Raw genomic sequence first — 7,536 nt, forward strand, 5'->3', positions numbered from 1 at the left:
TGAATTTCGGAGACAAGGTGAATGCTCCTGACATCAAGGCAACTTTTGGTGCAGTTTGGCCTCAAGGAGCTCTGGCAAAATAGAAGTCGAAGGGAGTGAAGCTTTGAGCCTTATTTCATAAAATGTTTTTTAAAAAACTATGGCCTAACATGCCAGCCACAGGACACCACCGCAGGATTTCTTCAGGATATTGTGCTGGGCACAACTGCATCAAGCAGCCTCACTCTTGCCTTTCCTTGCATTATAAGTGGGAATGTTTGCTGATGATAGATGGTAAATTCTTGATGAATGAAGCCTGAGCCCAGCCATGTTAAGCAGCAAGCCCAGGCAACATTCAGGTTTGTGCTGAAAACAGGCAAGTGAGGTTTGTGTTGAACCAGTGCAAGCCCATACACATTTCGAACGATTGAGGATCGAACCATTCTCCCTTCTGTTCAATGACAATGCTGTCACTTTACTTATTAACAACTAGATACACAACTGGAGCACATAAATACTATTACTACAAAATCTGATCTGCAGATATGTAATCTGTGCATTCCTAACTCCTTAATATGATCTCCATCCACTTGGATGAGTGCAATCTGAAAGACATGTTGATTGTCACCCCGAAACTGCTCACTGCCTTCATCAGCAGCTGTTGTGTGTGCACTGCAGTTACTTGCTGAGGGTTTGTCGGCAGTCCCTCCTAAGACTGTAATCACAGGAAGGAGAAGAGCAACAGGGAATGCCGTCATCTGCAAGTTTCCCATCAAGTCATTATTTTGCCTTGGAAACATTTCACCTTTCCTTCATTGTCGGCACATTAAAATCTTGCAAATAGCTTGTGGGAGTACCTTCACCTCGAGGACTGCAGAGTTCAAGGAAGCTGTTCAGCACTCTGCCTTCTCAAGGGCATCCGAAGGTGGGCAATAAATACAGGCCTTGTGAGCAGCACTAAATACAAAGCATGAATAATAAAATGACAAATGATTATGTTTTATATTTTATTATGCTGTTTATTGAACTACTGGGAAACCAAGATGATTGCAACAATGTGAAATGTGCAAAAATGCTGATTGAAAGAAACATATAGCCGTGTTATTGTAATAGTAATTACTGTATATTTATCATGAAATAGTTTAACTTGAAAAGTTTGACTGAAATCAACAACAGAGCATAATGTATTTTAAATGTTGAGGCCCAGATCCTTTCATTTACTTGAGCACATAAGGTGGTTAATTTAAGATAAAATGTTAACTATATGCTACTCTTGTCTCCTGTAAGATACAGCACAAGAATATTAATGGATAGAGTACAAATGTAAGATTTTATTCTGCACTGATTTATTTATACTGTTCAATTTTCATACTGCATGTGGGGAACTGTATTGCCCACCATCTTTATGTATATTATGATACCAATTGTGTATTCTACATTTATATTTCTTCTGCTGTTCAATACTCTGCAAGTACAGTTTTGTTCAGAATATAGGTGACATTCCCCCCCCCCCATGAATTATGGAGGGGGTGGTTACTTTCTGAGAAGATGGTCTGTATTGCGACTTTCTGTAAAGCAAGTCCATGTCACATTCCCATGCGTCAAGAAATGTGAGCTGAAAAAACAGTTTGTTCAGAGTCAGGTTTATTATCACTGACTTATGTCATGAAATCTACTGTTTTGCAGTACAGCGAAAGACATGAAAATTATTATGTTACAAAAATTGAATAAACAGTCCAAAAGAGGAATGGTGAGTAGTGTTTATCAGTTCATTCAGAAATCTGATGGCAAAGGCTGTTTCTAAAATGTTGGATATGGGTCTTTAGGCTACGGTACCTCCATTAAATAAAGAGTCATTAAATAAAGAGGGCATATCCTGGATGGTGAAGGTTCTTAATGATGAATGCTGCCTTCTTAAGGCACTGCCTTTTGAAAATGTCCTTGATGGTGGGGTGGGTTGTGCCCATGATGGAGCTGTCAAAGTGTAAAACCCTCTGCAGCCTCTTTCGATCCTGCACATTGGAGCTTTTAGACCAGGTGGTTATGCAAACTGTAAGACTGCTCTCTACCATACATCTAGAGACATTTGAGAGAGTCTTTGGTGACATACCAAATCTCTTCAAACTCCCAATGAAGTATAGCAACTGGTGTGCATTGCTCATGATTACATCAATGTGTTGGGCCCCGTATAGATTAAGTGAGATGCTGATACCCAGAAACTTGAAGCTATTCAATTTTTCCACCACTTTTTTTTTATCAGTTTTTTAATACATTTTCTACATCGCTACAGATAATAAAACCCCAGATCAAAATGAAGAACATTGATACAGTGCAAAAATAAACATACAATAATAATATGGTACAAAAAAAGATAGTTGAGAAAGCACCCAAATTGGAGACATGTAAAATTAGTATCCTCCCCAAGCCCCACTTTTTCCACCACTGACCACTCAATGAGGTGTGCTCTCCCAACTTTCACTTCCTCAAGTCGACAATCAATTCTTTGGTCTTGGTGAAATTAAGCACAAGGTGACCCACTTAACCAGCTCATCTATCTTGCTCCTGTGTACCTACTGTTTGCCAGCTGAGATCCTGCTAATAAAAGTGGTGTCATTGGAAAATTTATAGATGGTGGTTGAGTTGTTTCTAGCCACACAGTCATGAATGTAGAGAGCAAAGCAGTGGACTAAGTACACATCCTTGAGGTGCACCTGTGTTGATTATTGGTGAGGAATTGTTGTTATCCATTTCCTTACTTTTTTATATAAACATTGTAAGAAGGAATTTTTATTCCATAATCTCAGAATTTTTGGTAGTGATTTGTGAATTCTGTAAGGGCAAATTTCTGTTACCCAATATGCCATAACACGGGTTGTGATTCATGTTAATCAACACCTGGAATACAAAAAGCATTCTTCAGCAGTTAAATGTTTTTATACAAAATTTAATGCAATTAAAATTACTGTTGTACTTAGCAGCCCTTGATCAGAGAAATATTTTTAACTGCAGCTATATAAAGAGATACCTAAGAATTTAATGTAGAACAATATAATTGTGATACATCAATTCTAAATAGTTTATATAATTCTAAATAATTTATATAATTCTACATAAATTATTTAGTAAGCAATGTTGAACATTATAATGATTCCATTATCTTGAAGTTAATTGGACTTCATAATAGCAATGCCTATTGATGTCTGAGTCTATGTGTGTAGGGAATGCACTGGAATGCACTAGAACCAATGATTTTCCTTTTCATAATGAATAAGCTTGAAGAATGATACTTCCTTCAGTTTTCTAATTAACTCAGAGTTCTGGACAACACAGAACTTTAGCTATTTGTCATAAGCTTGTTTGCTGCTTCTCTGTGTGCTTTGATTCAGTGACAATGCACATATAAAATATGACTGGCTAAAACATTCCCACTGCCAAGTATCAAATTCCAATTTAGCATTTGTCAAGTTAAGCAGAAGTTTGAATCTGCATCTGTATTTATGTAATAAAAACATCTTATAATATTTAATATAAATATATCTACAGAATATTTTCCATGGCATAATTTTTCTGCCAGATATGTTTAATCTCAGAATTGATATAAATTATACAGAAGAAATCTACTTTATCCAATGTTGTTGTAATATGAAAAAAATTAGTCAAATTCTCTGCAGCTCAATTCAACAGACAGTGAAATGCTAATAGATCTGCCAAATATTTCCAGTAATTCTGTTTTTCAGATTTTTAGCATTTAAAATAATTTTAATTTATTTTTTTCTGTCAGTTGATCCAGTTCAATTTGTCTTCCAGCTATAACAGCCTGAAGTTGATTAATTTTTAGTTAGCCCATGCAGTTGTGGCAAGGAAGGTCAAAATGGCTTTGGGGTTCAGGTGCAAACACCTTTGACAAGGACCAGAAAACAAACGCCTTTTTGAAAGTTCATATATTGTACATGGGTGTTAATTAGCAGAAGCAAGCAATTGATCTCAAGTTTGTGCCTTTCTCTCTCTCTCTCTCTCTGCCACAGCTGAAAAATGGTTTGTAATGCTTGGAAATAAATCTGGAACCATGCAATGTGTATGGTGAAGTCTCACAGATGCATCAATAAAAATGCAGTTTTGAAAGAAAGAAACATTTAAGATTTTTTTCTTTCATTGTAATATAGCGACTGAAATGTGAATTCAACAAAAAGATTTTAAAATTGTACACACTTTTCAGTTGTTAAGATTATTTCCCTTAATAGATGAATCAGCAATATATGTCACACATTGGAGTACCATTGTTGGACTGGGTTCAGTACTAGGGCAAGTTATGACAAGAATTGTTTCTGTGTGGACAAGTAGAAGAAATAAAAGTGCTTCTAGTCATGGGCGAACTTCTGAAGTGCAGCTGTTGTTTTACAATTTTCATGTTGGGGAAACATAATCGCCAATTTCTCTACCATTGGATTCAACATCAATAGTGAAAGAAATTACATTGATTAATGATGAAATTACAGCCAGCACTTGGAAGAAGTTCTACATATGGTGGAATGGAAGCTTTTTCTTCCACCAGAGACATTCAAAGAGGCCTCAGTTTAATGTTTCATTCAATGCTGCCATCTCCAACAGTGCAGCATTTCCTCTTTAATTACTTTCTTCTCTAATCTTAAATTGGTAAATTAGTTTATTCTTGTCACATAAACTGAGCAATAGTGAAAACAACTTGTCTTGCATAACATTCATACAAATCAGTTCATTACAACAGTGCATTAAGATAGTGGATGGTAAAGCAAGAACAGTGTAGAATGAAGTGTTAGGGTCACAGAAAAATGCTGTGCTGGTAGACAATAAGGTGGAAGGTCATAATGAGATGGATTGTGAGATCAAGAGCCTATGTTAACATACTAAGGAACCCTTCAATAATCTTATATCAGCAGGATTGAAGCTGTCCTTGAGCATGGTGGTATGTGTTTTCAGGCTTTTGTATTGTCTACCTGATGGGAGGGGAGAGAAAAGAGAAATTCTGTAGTGGGTGGGGTCTGATTATAATGGCTGATTTATACAGGCATCAGGAAGTGTAGACTAAGTTTATAGAGGGCAGGCTGGTTTTTGTGATGTGCTGAAATATGTCTACAAATCTCTACTGTTTCTTGCAGTCACAGGCAGAACAGTCACCATAGCATAGTATGTTTTAATACAGTGCATAATTAAAAATTGGTGAGGACTAAATGGGGCATGCCAATATTATTTAGCTTTTTGCAAAAGTTGAGTTGCTGGTGAGTTCCCTTGGATGTGGCATGAATGTGACCAACCAGTTCAAGCTATTGGTGATGTTCATTCCTTGGAACTTGAAGCTCTGAACCCTCATGACCTCAGCACTGTTGAAGTGAACAGGAACATGTGCTGCACCCCTCTTCTGAAGCCAATGACCAGCTCTTTAGTTTTGCTGACACTGAGGGAAAGATTGTTGTAATGACAGCACATCACTAGGCCCTCTATCTCTTCCTATATTGCAGCTCATCGTTAATTGAGATATGTCCCATTGAGATAATTGAGATTACGGTGGTATCATCTGTTACCAAACTTGCAGATGGAGTTAGAGCAGAACGCAGAATCTGGCCATGCTGTCTTGAGTGTACAGGGTGAAGAGTGGGGCTGAGGACGCACCTTGTGGAGCACCAGAATTGAGGATAATTGCGGCAGAGGTGCTGCTGCCTATCTTTGCTGATTGTGGTCTGTTGGTCAGGAAGTCAAGGCTCCAGTTGCAAGGAAAGGTGCTGAGTCTCTCATTCTGTGAGCTCTGTAATTAGCATACCCCTGGAATTCATTTTTGACCTTGTTTCTGTTTCAAAGCTAACCCTTACATCATATACACTTTTTTTTTACACAAATCTACCTGGTAAATTTGTTCCATTAGGACAATGACTATACTTGTTAAGTATTATTTCAGTCAATGTAATGTGCTTCAGAATGTCCTGAGACTGTGAAAAAAGTCACTATTTAAATATTTGTTTGCATTCTTTTTAACTTTGAAAAACAGTTTGATAAGAGACTGCAACACTATATCTCACTGCCATCCCCATTGGCTACCTGACCAAAATGATGTCCAAATGATGAATGAGCAAGAAAATCCTTCATTGCATATCTGCAAGACATCTAGTTCAGCTTCTACCAAGAACTCACAATCTCGCACTCAGCAGTCATTGGCAGCTTCCGGTCTATTTATGAAGGTGGCTGGTGCCAGTGTGAAGATTGACTCAAAGCTAGATCTTAATGTACAAATCTTAACCATCCAATATTGATCATTCAGATAAATCACAGGTGACTGAATGGAAGCCTATTGAATGGTGAAAGGCCTTGATAGAGTGGATGTGGAGAGGATGCTTCCTATGGTGGGAGAGTCTGAGATCAGAGGACACAGACTCAGAGATGAGGGGAGTCCTTTTAGAATGGATATGAGGAATTTCTTTAGCCAGAGAGCAGTGAATGTATGGAATTCTTTACCACAGATAGTTGTGGAGGCCAGGACTTTATATATATTTAAGGCAGAGGCTGATAGATTCTTGATTGGTCTGGGCATGAATGGATACTGGGAGAAGACAGGAGATTGGGGCTGAAAGGGAAAGATGATGAAATGGCGGAGCAGACTCAATGGACCAAATGGCCTAATTCTGATCCTACTTATATGTGGTCTTACATCCCCCTCTGTGATTTGCTGTTTTTGCCCTTACATCATCAATCCACTGCTGAAATGCCTTGCCCTACCTTTTTCATTTTTCAGTCTCATGATCCTCAGCAGTTTTCATCTATTGTCCTTCACAAGCTCCAATATCTAAATTTCTGCGATATGGAACCCATTCTGCCTTTAAAGTGATCCTCCCAACATAACAGTGATTGAAAACTGTTACCGTGATAGAAATTCTGATATCTTTATATCTATCTGTAAATCCATTCATTCTCCAATCTTTATTATTTCTGAATTATTCCTGATATTTAAACCAGAGTCCCAGGGTAGGCTTTGGCAACAAAAAAGGCAAGAGACAGAGACAATGTAATGTATGAGATAATGCATAAAAAGCGTAGATCCTGATAAATGTGAAAGATTCAAAGCGCAGCAAGTGGTGACAAAACAGATAATATAGGTTACCAAAAGGGAGTAAGGAATGAAGCTTGCCACCAATATTAATGCATCATCTTTTCACAATTATAAATTTCTCAAAGGGTTTGTCAGGCGAGATGCAGGGGTGATGTTTCCCCTGACTGAAAAGTCCAGACTGGGAATCAAAGGATGAGCCATTTCCGAATGAGAAGAAGAGAAAATTTCTTCTTTCAGACTATTATGGACCAAAATAAAATTCCACATGGTGTAACACTGGCTACTATTGCTGAAATGAGATATAGTTCATCTCTAGTTCAGGCTTGATGGCGCGGTGGGGAGGGCTGATGTCAGGTAAGGGGCTCAGAAATCACATGAGCCTAAAATTAACAGGACTCAAACTGGTGAGCAGAGAGGATGGGTATAATGAAAGAAGATTCTCAGGGGAGTTGGAAATGGGGAATTGAGCTGGGGTGGAGATA

This window comes from Hypanus sabinus, chromosome 5 (assembly GCF_030144855.1).
Source record: "Hypanus sabinus isolate sHypSab1 chromosome 5, sHypSab1.hap1, whole genome shotgun sequence".
NCBI classification, from domain to species: domain Eukaryota; kingdom Metazoa; phylum Chordata; class Chondrichthyes; order Myliobatiformes; family Dasyatidae; genus Hypanus; species Hypanus sabinus.